Source organism: Grampus griseus (assembly GCF_964374135.1).
Source record: "Grampus griseus genome assembly, chromosome: 12".
Classification (NCBI taxonomy): domain Eukaryota; kingdom Metazoa; phylum Chordata; class Mammalia; order Artiodactyla; family Delphinidae; genus Grampus; species Grampus griseus.
In genome coordinates, this window is record NC_139006.1 from 29,887,474 (window position 1) to 29,899,047 (window position 11,574).

Here is an 11,574-nt window from a genome sequence, read left to right on the forward strand (position 1 = left end):
ATTAATTTAAAAACTCTAAAATATTCAGTTGCAACTCCTTATGAGTCATATTTTACAAATTAGGGAATTGGAGTCACAGAGGGCTGCCAGCCAGTAGCTAGGAATAGACACCAAATGCCTTGGTTCCCATTCCTTTGCTTCATCTTTTGAATTAGTGTGCTTCCTCTAAATTGGCTTCAGTAGTTCCTTTTAAAAGGGAAAAACATTCTGGGCCTCAGTGTTGATTTAAGCTATTTTATTATAACATTACCTAAATATAGACACACCTAACACATATTATAGATACACATATATAGATACACATAACACTATACACAAATATAGATACACCTAACACTATTCTTACAGTTCTTACATAACTAAAACCAAAACATATCACAAATACATAGAAACTTAGAAATGTTGATTGATATGGCATGGGTCTTTAAATCTGGAATGCATGCTTTTACTGGACTCTGTTAGGGCCTTCTCTAGCCTCCTGGCCTAGTCTTCATGATACCTTCCCTAAGTACACCTGGCTCCACTTTCATTACCACATTTACCACATTCTCCACCAAAGGTGCAGAATCCTGCCCTCCCCAACCCATTTGGTTCAACAACCTGTACTGTGCCTGGCATGTGGGAGGAATTCAATATTTCTTGACCATGAAAATCTTAACCACAGTGCAAATATATTTGACCTCTCTGAAAGGGCCGTATGTCTGCATGGATTTAGACTTACATGCATGTGTATCAGTGAGAGTGCTTTTCCATACAAGTAACAGGAAACCTAACTGAAGTAGATTAAACAGTACTGGGTTCATGATCTCCCATGAAAAGAATTCCAGAGGTAGAGAAGTTCCAATATTAGATAATTCAGTTACTCAAGGATGTCCTTAAAAACTTGAGTGCCTTCCATCTTTTACTCCTCCATCCTCAGCTAGGACTCCTATGATTGTTACAAGATGGCTGCAGCAGTTCCAAGGACTGTATGCAGATGACAACACTCCTAGGAGAAAAAGGTCTTACCTTTTAAGGAAGGGTCCCAGATGTTCCTCCAGCAGACATTATGAAACACCTGTAAAAATGACATGAAGTACCTATGAAATGCTTTTAAAAGTACCTGGCTTAGGGGCTTCCCTGGTGGCGCAGTGGTTGAGAGTCCACCTGCCGGTGCAGGGGACACGGGTTCGTGCCCTGGTCCGGGAGGATCCCACATGCCGCGGAGCGGCTGGGCCCGTGAGCCGTGGCCCCTGGGCCTGCGCGTCCAGAGCCTGTGCTCTGCAGCGGGAGGGGCCACAGCAGTGAGAGGCCCGCGTACCGCAAAAAAAAAAAAAAAAAAAAAAAAGTACCTAGCTTAGAGTAGGTGTTAGCATGGGGTCTTCCACGGTAGAGCAGTCTCTTTGGAGGTGACAATCTGTAGAGAACGTGTATATTTCATTGGTGTCTAACAGTAAGCAAGGATTTAGCAGGTGTCCCTAATTTCTGTTACTTAGGAGTAAAACCAAAGAGTGCAAAGAGTCATGCTTAAAATATTAAGGATCAGGGTTAAGGGACTGTCTAGCCTGTTAAAACTTTTTCAACAATGATACAGAAAGTAAAATGCTTTTAGTTCAACATTCAACTGCCAGTAAGTGTGACACCACTCTGTTCAGCAGTCCAAAAGATTTGTTAATGCCCAGGGTGACTCTGACTTATCGTTAACCCAAATAATTCTCAAGTGCAAATGTCAGGATTAATATCTCTTACACCCAGTAATGTGAGTTCATTTCTAGAGCCATCCCACTGCACAATCAACTATTCTTCCCAAAGTCCTTAGTTTAGAATTGTGGGGACTCTTTGAAAAATCCCTGCTCTTCCTCCCGCTTTTTTTCTTTTTTCTTTTTTTTTGATGTGGACCATTTTTAAAGTCTTTATTGAATTTGTTACAATGTTGCTTCTGTTTTATGTTTTGGTTTTTGGGCCGGGAGGCATGTGGGATCTTAGCTCCCCAACCAGGGATCGAACCCATACCTCCTGCATTGGAAGGCAAAGTCTTAACCACTGGACCGCCAAGGGTGTCCCCCTCCCACTTTCAAAGTCATTGTTTCTGAGCACAGACCCACACGGACATCAGTGATTTCAAATGTTAGTGACCTAACCCTGTAGGCTTGATTGAAGCTGGCTTGATTACATACATGTAATGGACATTATGGCTGCCTGGTTAGGCTATATTCCACTATTCTAAGTTAGTGCTATTGCCATAAGCCCAGGGAAGTTGGCCCTAACTATAGTGGCCAACCCTTTAATTAAAGAATGCATGTGTTTGGGACTTCCCTGGTGGTCCAATGGGTAAGACTCTGCGCTCCCAAAGCAGGGGGCCTGGGTTTGATCCCTGGTCGGGGAACTAGATCCCGCATGCCGCAACTAAGAAGTCCACATGCTGCAACTAAAAGATTCTGCGTGCTGCAACTAAGACCCGGCACAGCCTAAATAAATAAATAAATAAATAAAATATTAAAAAAAAAAGAATGCATGTATTTGGGGGGTGGGAGATGGGGCATTGGGCACCAGGGGAGCTAGAATAAAGTTGGGGGGAATGACCAAATGTGGGCACTTTGGCTCTGCAAACCCTATGACTTCTCCATTTGAAGCATCACAAATTGGGGCTACTGAGGACATGGATCATGGAAACCATGAGCTTTGTCATCAGAGGGACTTGGATTTGAATTCTGACCTCATCACTTACTAGATTCTGTGAAGGTTTGGTCCTCAATTTCTGAAAGTATAATTGGAACATTAAACCATTCAGTTTATGGAAAATGATTAAGGTGGTTCCTGGCAAAAAGTTCTTTCTAGTATCTAACAGGTGGTTCGCCTCATCCATGGAACTTTTTAGTCAGAAATTCTAAATTGCAAAGATCTCCTAGGTCACATCCTACTTACTAAGGCAGCCTCCGGCAGATCACTGTGTACACTGCCGGCTAATAATGCCAACCGGCCTGCCTCGCCTGGTTTTCTAATGAATAATGTGAAATGCAGGCCCAGTCCCGCTTTAAGGGAAGAGGAGCAACTGACAGCCAGTTGTTATGAAGTCAAAACTCAAAGGAAGGAAAAAAAGGGATGAGGTTACTGCTGGGTGAGTAAGAGAGAGTTTTAGGAGGCAGGGTTGGGGGGGTTCTTCAAGCAGGAAATTTGAAGATGCAAAGAGAGTCACTGGTCACAGTGGTACACTGAAGTGCTCAGCTGTTTCATGCTGTTTTACACCTGGGTGAGGGGGGATAAGGGCAGTGAATCATTTCTTCATGGTCCTTCCAACTTCTCCTCGAGTTAACTGTGGATGTGTAGGACCAAACAGGAATGAAAATCAGAACAGCCAGTAACTTAAAGACAAGGACTTCAAGAGCAGACTGTTTAAAAAAAATAATAAGCCGGGACTTCCCTGGTGGTCCAGGGGTAAAGAATCCGCCTTCCAACGCAGGGGATGCGGGTTCGAGCCCTGGTCTGGGAAGATCCCACGTGCCGCAGAGCAACTCAGCGGGCAAGCCTCAACAAGAGAGCCCGCGTGCCGCAAATTACAGAGCCCACGTGCCCTGGAGCCTGTGCACCACAACTAGAGAGAGAAAACGTGTATGCCACAACTAGAGAGAAGCCCGCGGGCAGCAATGAAAGTTCCCGGATGCCACGATTAAGATCCCACGTGCCGCACCTAAGACCCAGTGCAGCCAAGAATAAAATTAATTAATTAAAAATAAAAATAGAAATAGAAAAAATAGTAAGCAGAATGTCACCTAAGCCATTAACATATTCAGGTGACTTGTTACTTCCCTAATGTGAGACTGAACCTAGTGGCTTCCATTGCTTAAGTGAAATTTTTTCTCAGAATTTGATCAGTGCTTCCTGGTCAAGTAATCAAAGTAATTAAACAACAATGAATATAGGGCTTCCCTGGTGGCACAGTGGTTGAGAGTCCGCCTGCTGATGCAGGGGACACGGGTTCGTACCCCGGTCCAGGAAGATCCCACATGCCGCGGAGCAGCTGGGCCCGTGAGCCATGGCCGCTGAGCCTGCGCGTCCGGAACCTGTGCTTCGCAACGGGAGAGGCCACAACAGTGAGAGGCCCGCGTACTGCAAAAAAAAAAAAAGAAAAATAAAAACAATGAATACAATATTTGCCTAACAGATTGGCAAAACTTTAAGACTGCTAATTGCTGGTATGGGTAATGTGTGGAGCAACAACCTCTCATCCTGTGGTGGTAGCAATGTAAATAAGACCAGCCTCTCCAGAGAGTAATTTGGCAATATGTACTCAGTTTCTTTTTATTTTAAAAGATTTTTTTGACGTGGACCATTTTTAAAGACTTCATTGAATTTGTTACAGTATTGCCTCCGTTCTACATCTTGGCCTTTTGGCCGCGAGGCACGCGGGACCCCAGCTCCCCGACCAGGGATCGAACCCGCATCAACCCCCAACCCCACCCCTGATCCCCGCCGGCCGCATTGGAAGGCAAAGTCCCAACCACTGGACTGTCAGGGAAGTCCACTGTACTCAGTTTCTTAATATGCAAATCTTTTACCCAGCAATTTTACCTCTGTTAATTTATTCTAAGGAAATAACTGGAAAAGTCTATGAAGTTGTATGTATCTCACAGGATAATACTGAAATCCTAGCAGCCATGTAAATGATCGTCATCAATAGAGAACTGATTAAACAAATTACAGTGCAGCCATACAATGGCTACAGATTTAAAAATAATAATAAAGATCGGTATTTATCATAAAGGAAAAATGCCCATGATAGATTAAGTTTAATTTTAAAAATTTTACAGAGTGTTATGTATAACATGATCACACTTTTTGTATGTGCATGGAAAAAAATGCAGAAAGGTACATATCAAAATGTTAAATCTCTCTGGGTGATGGGATTAAAGATAATTTTCATTTTTTTCTTTATACCCTTTGTACTGTCTGAATTTATTTCAATTAACGTGTTATTTTCATTACGTGAAAAATAAAGCTGTGTTCGTTTTGAGAAACAGTCTAAGAAAAAAAGTTAAAAATGAATAATTTTCTTTTTTTTTAAATAGTTTTCTTTTATACTCACTTCTTTTTAGTGGATGAAAACCTTCAGAACTGCTTCTTTACCTGTTACTGATTTTTGTTCAGGTCTTCATTTAGGGCTGAGAAGAGGGAGATGGACCATTTCTTAGGCTCTTTGGGGAGTTTTAATTCTAGGCAGAAGCAGCAGCTCTAGACTCCTTAAAATCGCTGTGCGTATCTGAATTCATGTCTTCCTTGACCAGTTAAAAAAGTATTCATAGAAAATCTGTTTAAACAGCCAATGCTCCTTGCTTATATAAAATATTCCTTGACTAAGAAAAATGATCTTGCATCTCTTTACTTCATTTGCTTCATATTCTTGTGTGGTTGGTATAAATAGCCTAAGCTGCATAGTGAAAGAGTGGTCAGAGCAGAGTGAAATGGGTCAGGAGAGACTTTCATTCATTCATGTGCTGTACAAATGTATTTTCAGCCCCTATTAATGGGCTAGGCTCCAGGGCTCTGAAGATGGAGATGCGGAAGATCGTAGTCCCTTCTTGGTAAGACCTTACACACTGCAGGGAAATGATTATAAAATAAAGTGTATGTGCAGGATGAATGGGAACTTAGAGGGAGGGTGCCAAGTCTTAACTGGGGGAGTTCATGTCCACCGACACTTGAAGGCTTTGTAGGGGTTTGCCTTAAATAGGGTTTCTTGGGGACAAGTTTTCACCTGAAAGAGGTGAAAGGTAATTGTTAGAGAGCAGCTAAAAGGTCCAGGTGGCAAATAACTAACCTCCTAAACTGATTCTGCTAATAAAAAAGGTTAGAGGAGGGCTTCCCTGGTGGCGCAGTGGTTGGGGGTCCGCCTGCCGATGCAGGGGGCGCGGGTTCGTGCCCCGGTCCGGGAGGATCCCACGTGCCGTGGAGCGGCTGGGCCCGTGGGCCGTGGCCGCTGGGCCTGCGCGTCCGGGGCCTGTGCTCCACAGCGGGAGGGGCCGCAATAGTGAGAGGCCAGCGTACAGCGAAAAAAAAAAAAAAAAGAAGGTTAGAGGAGACGTATCCCCACTTCCTCTGGGGCCCACTTCCTACTGGGTAATACCAGGGCACAGTAACAAAGGCACTTGATCCCCGTGCTGGGCCTTCATGGTCCTTCATGGAAGGGGGGTGCTTTTGGCACGACTTGCACACTGTGTGCCACTTGTGTGTGTTAATGTCAAGACAAGGAGCTGTGGTTCCAGGGCGGTGGAAGGACAGGAATGGTAGTACAGATTCGGAGACAGCTGATTTGATGAGTCCTGGCATCAGCATTTCAGAGCGGGAAAGACTAGAAAAGATCTGGTCCAATCTCCTCACTTTAAAAAAAGAAAAATTACTGAGATGGCCAAGCTCTTAACAACTGCCCTATTCTTTAAGAATAAATTATTAAATGTAATGTTCTGTGAAATGGTGCTCTAGTACACTCTGTAAAACTTAACGAAAAGACTCATTTTGTTCATCTGGGGAGCAGAGTGGTAATGCTGTTTCCTAGCTGGAGCCCAATGCGATTCTTGTGTTTATATAGTCAAAGGTCAAAAGCTGACTAAGAACAGATGAGCCCTTTCCTTTTGCATCACTTTTCAACTTTTCAAAGAACTTAAAATGAATTATCATTTTCCATTATTTACTTAAGGGATTTGTTTTGCAGAATTTGTAGCTCTTGGGAATCCCCTGTCATTCTTACGAAGCACACAGTCTGATTCTTCCTCACCTGTCAGCATCTAGGAATGCGAGTATCACTACGCATGGTGTAAATCACCCAAAACAGAATAAGAGGGCTGAATTGTCCAGTAATGTGTGTGACTTTCCACAAATATCTGATGTATTTGTAGGGGTTTGCCTTAAATAGGGTTTCTTGGGGACAAGTTTTCACCTGAAAGAGGTGAAAGATAATTGTTGTTACAGAGCAGCTAAAAGATCCAGGTGGCAAATAACTAACCTCCTAAACTGATCCTGCTAATAAGAAAGGTTGGAGGAGACGTATCCCCACTTCAGGAAAGAGTCAGGAAACCACTCTTTTCTGAAATAGAGGAAATGATAGAAATGGAGATAGAGAGAAAGGGGGGTGGGGGTGGGGAGACAGAGAGAAATGGGAGAAGGTGTATCAGGCCAAGGATTAATTTCTCTGAATAAGAGAACCTTCTTTTCTAACCAGCATTTCATCTGAGGTAAACAAAGGCACATTCTTAAAACCCACTGCAACCCTAGACTTCCAAGGGCTTACAAAAATGTATAGCTTGCATTGTGTAGAAAAGGGTTTGCAGTAATTTCCACATGGATTCACTCTTCTGCTAAACTCCAACTCAAAATCTCTGTGACATGCCACACCTCAGAGTACATGCCAGTGACCCTCTCTAGATAAACCTAGATTCTAAATTCTATTTGCCCAGTGACTGTGCTATAAAGATCAAGCTGATGGTAACAGCAAGTGCAGATTTTACTGGATACCCTTTCTGTTTGTCCACGTTATAGGTTTTCTCAGATTAGCATTTTGAAAGGTATTGAATAATGAATACACCAGAGCCAATGTGGGGATCGCCTGGCTGACATTCATTCAATCAAGTATTTGTTTAGGTTGCTACAATAGTAAACTTCCTCTTTCCATGACTACTTTCTAAATTGGCATAATATTTTGTTAACTCTGTAACCCATGTGGAAAAAGTCCTAAGAGGGACAGGATTTGTTATTCACTAAACCAGCGGCTCCCCAACATTTTTAGCACCAGGGACTGGTTTCATGGAAGGCAATCTTTCCTCGGACAGGAGGCGGGGTGGGGAGTGGGGGTGGGGAGGGTGGGGGGGGAGGGTTCAGGCGGTAATGCAAGCGATGGGGAGGGATGGGGAGCTGCAGATGAGGCTTCGCGTGCTCACCCGCCGCTCACCTCCTGCTGTGCGGCCCGGTTCCTAACAGGTCCGAGACTGGTACTGGTCCACACTACACCATTCCTCAATCCATTCAGTGTTTGCCAACTTCCTCTCGTGAGTCAAGGAAGGGGCAATAGGTGTTGACGATGTCGAGATTAAGGACACAGTCCTGCCTTCAGGGAGCTCACATTCCAGCTACTAGTACATGACTGGGTTCTTAGGTGGATTTGTCCACTGAATAGAATGGAATGTACGTCACCAAACTCTCCTACTACATGGCCAGCCCCCTTTAAAATCTAATGTTCTTTTGCTGTGATGCAGTTTTGCAACTTGTCTTGTTGTTTTAGGAATAATAAACATGCAAAACAACAGACATTATTGAGCACCTAGTATAACCAGGTGGTAAGGACACCATGACAGGCCCCCAATTATCCCCACTTCCTTGTATTCATGGCCTTAAATAATCTCCTCCTCTTAAGTGCGGTCTGTATCTAGTGACTTGCTCCTAACCTATAGAATATGGCGAAGGTGATGGATGTCACTTCTACGATTAGCTTAGGAAAGACTATGGCTTCTCTCTCTGTTGCCTTCTTGGTTTCCATGCTTTGGTGATGCAAACTGCCGTATTGGAGAGGCCCACCTGGCAAGGATCTGAGGGTGGCCTCCAGCCAACAGCCATCTCAGAACTGAGACCCTCAGTTTACCAGTCCATGAGGAACTTAATGCTGCCAACAACCATGTGAACTTGGAAGCAGATCCTTGCCCAGTCAAGCCTTCAGATGAGACTCAAGCCTTGGATGACATCTTGATTTCAGCTTGTGAAGGACCCTGAGAAAGAGGACCTGGGAAGGCTGTGTCCAGATTCCTGACTCATAGAAACTGTGACATAATACATACATCTTGTAAGCTGGTAAGTTTTAGCGTAATTTGTTATGCAGCAATAGATGTGTAATCTGGAAACTATCCCTGTTGTTAAGAGTTGGTAGGATACATGGAGTCAGACAGAACAGTAACTATATAGCACAATGTGAAAAGAAGTACCATCTTTAGTAACTTGGCAGAGGTTGAAGTCAGGGACTCAATTCTGTGATTCTGGTATTTCAATTCTAGTCTCAGGCTAACTTGGTTTCTGTTCTTATAGATTTTTCAGCTGGAAAGGCTCATAAGCAACCCCATCCCTTTGGTTCTTACCCTGTATCCCCCCTGGAAAGAAGAATAATGGTACATATTGGAATTGCCCAACTTGATGGCGTGTTCCTTGAGGGTAGGAAGAGTGTTTTACACTTAGCGCTCTTTTAAGCATCTAGTTCCTGCCGTTTTGTATGAGGGGAGGGCTCGCAAAATATGAATGACATTCACAGTTAGTAAAAGAGCGAAAAACACATGAAAGACCTTTGAATTCCCTGAATGACCTGGTGCATGTACTGGAGATAGGGTGGAGGTGGGGAGCTGCCAGAGCAGTCCTATACAGGACTATGATGACAGTTCATAAGCCAAACATAAGAAACCTCGGAAGACTTCCGCAGGTAATACTTAGTGTGACGCTGCATACTTCCTCCAGAAGCTTTCCAGAATCACTAAAACGGCAGCTCTGAGAGTTATTTTAACTGACTGTAGTGGATGCCGCCTGTGTTCTGCTTATACCCCCTGGGTACGCACCATCACAGTATATTATTTATCTTTTTAAATTTTATTTATTTATTTTTGGCTGTGTTGGGTCTTCATTGCTGCACGCGGGCTTTCTCTAGTTGCGGCGAGCGGGGGCTACTCTTCGTTGCAGTGCATGGGTTTCTCACTGCGTTGGCTTCTCTGGTTGAGGAGCACGGGCTCTAGGCGCATGGGTTTCAGTAGTTGTGGCTCGTGGGCTCTAGAGTGCAGGCTCAGTAGCTGTGGCATGCGGGCTTAGTTGCTCCACGGCCTGTGGGATCTTCCCGGACCAGGGCTCGAACCCGTGTCCCCTGCATTGGCAGGCGGATTCTTAACCACTGCGCCACCAGGAAAGACCCCTCACAGTATGTTTTAGAACAACCTTACTGCAAGCGCCCACTGCTCTCCCTGTGAGGGCTGCAGCCAGAAGTGCAGTGCAGCCCTCAGCCCATGACCGTGTGACCGGGATGAATCCCCAAGTGTCCTCGCCCTCCTTCGGTGGGAGGACTCTGAGCTGTGTTCTACACTCTCATCCACAGCTCCCCAGCGGCACTGAACCCTGGGGCCACCCAGGGGTAACCACTCAATAACACTTCCTTGGGTCACCCCTCAAATCAACTACTTGGTCTCAAAGTTTCATCTCAAAGTTGGCTTCTGGGGAAACCCAACTGAAGACCCTAGTAAACAAATAAAGACTGGAGACAAAAGTCAGAGTCTAGTTGCATTAGTCCCGCTGAAGCTGTCTTGCTCAGGAACTAGACATAACTTGAAGAAGGATCCAGTGAAGAATGCTGGGTGGGGGTGTGCACGACTTCTAAGCTGACTTGCTCCATGGGGTGGGTGGGATGAACAGGAGGGCTCAGATCCAGCTGCTGGTGCTGAGAGAAAATTGGGCTCCAGGGCTGTAAAGGGTGTGGCAACAGGACACTGCATTTTATGTCAGCAGCTGGCTGCAGAGACTGCCTGCAGGAGTCCAGTCCCCTATCAGACAGGAGAGCACAGTGATGGTGAGTTCAAGTGGTGTTTGGACGTCTAGGCAGCCAGCAGTGATGGGGAACATTGTCGGGGGAGCTGGACTCCAGCATTGAGTCAGGGTCCAGGGCAGGGGGCTTCCCTTCTCCGAGGAGGAGCTGCGGAACAAAGCAGCCCCAGTCCTAGAGAGAGTGTGGTGCTGACCATGAAATAACACATGAACTCAGGCTACAGAACAAAATAGAAGTGAGTCTAAAACCAGGGCCTTGGGGACAGTGACAAAGGGCTCTGGAACCAGAGACTCTCTGGTTTGGAGCCAGGTCCCAGCTTTCCAGAAGGGTGACTTGTTCAGCTTTTCTGAGCTCAGTTTCCTCATCAGTAGAATGACGATAACAGTTCCTCCCTCACGAAGTTGTGGAAGGGTTTTAGCAATAAAATGTGAAGTGGGAGCACGAGGTAAGTGTGTTCTTTCTCTGCCTGAGTAAGCTGGGGCAGCCTGGAGAGGCCACGCAGCCCCCCTGGAAACAGAACTTGCTTTGAACACAGAAAGAAGGTAAGGGTGTTCTCAGAAACATGGATGGTCAAGGAACCCCATCCCATCCTTTCTTAGCCACGCTGCTTCCTTGTACCAGCCAACTGCTTCTGCTGAAATGATGCATCCCAGGCAGAGGAGGGAGGAAGCAGCAGGGCTGAAGTCATGACTGGGATGTTCAGCAGGCCGGCACACCTGAGAACAGGTGTGCGCGTGCGTGCATGCACCAGACAGGTGGGGCAGAGAGAGGCGGTGGGGAAGGGGAGCCACAGAGGTTGGCAGGGTGTCAGCTCGCGTATCCCCACTAGAGGTTCAGCACTGAAGGCAGGGTGATGAGGATCGAGGTCTAGATACTTCCTGCCTAAAGTCGGATTTGTCCTGGAGACTGGCTGAGGTCAAGGCTGGCGACAAGGACCAGATTGCTCCAGCAATGGGGAGAAGAGGGCTGGAGAAACAGTGGACTTGGAAGGGCTCTACCAGATTTCAGCACTGAAACAGTAAATCTGCCAAGACCCGTGATCA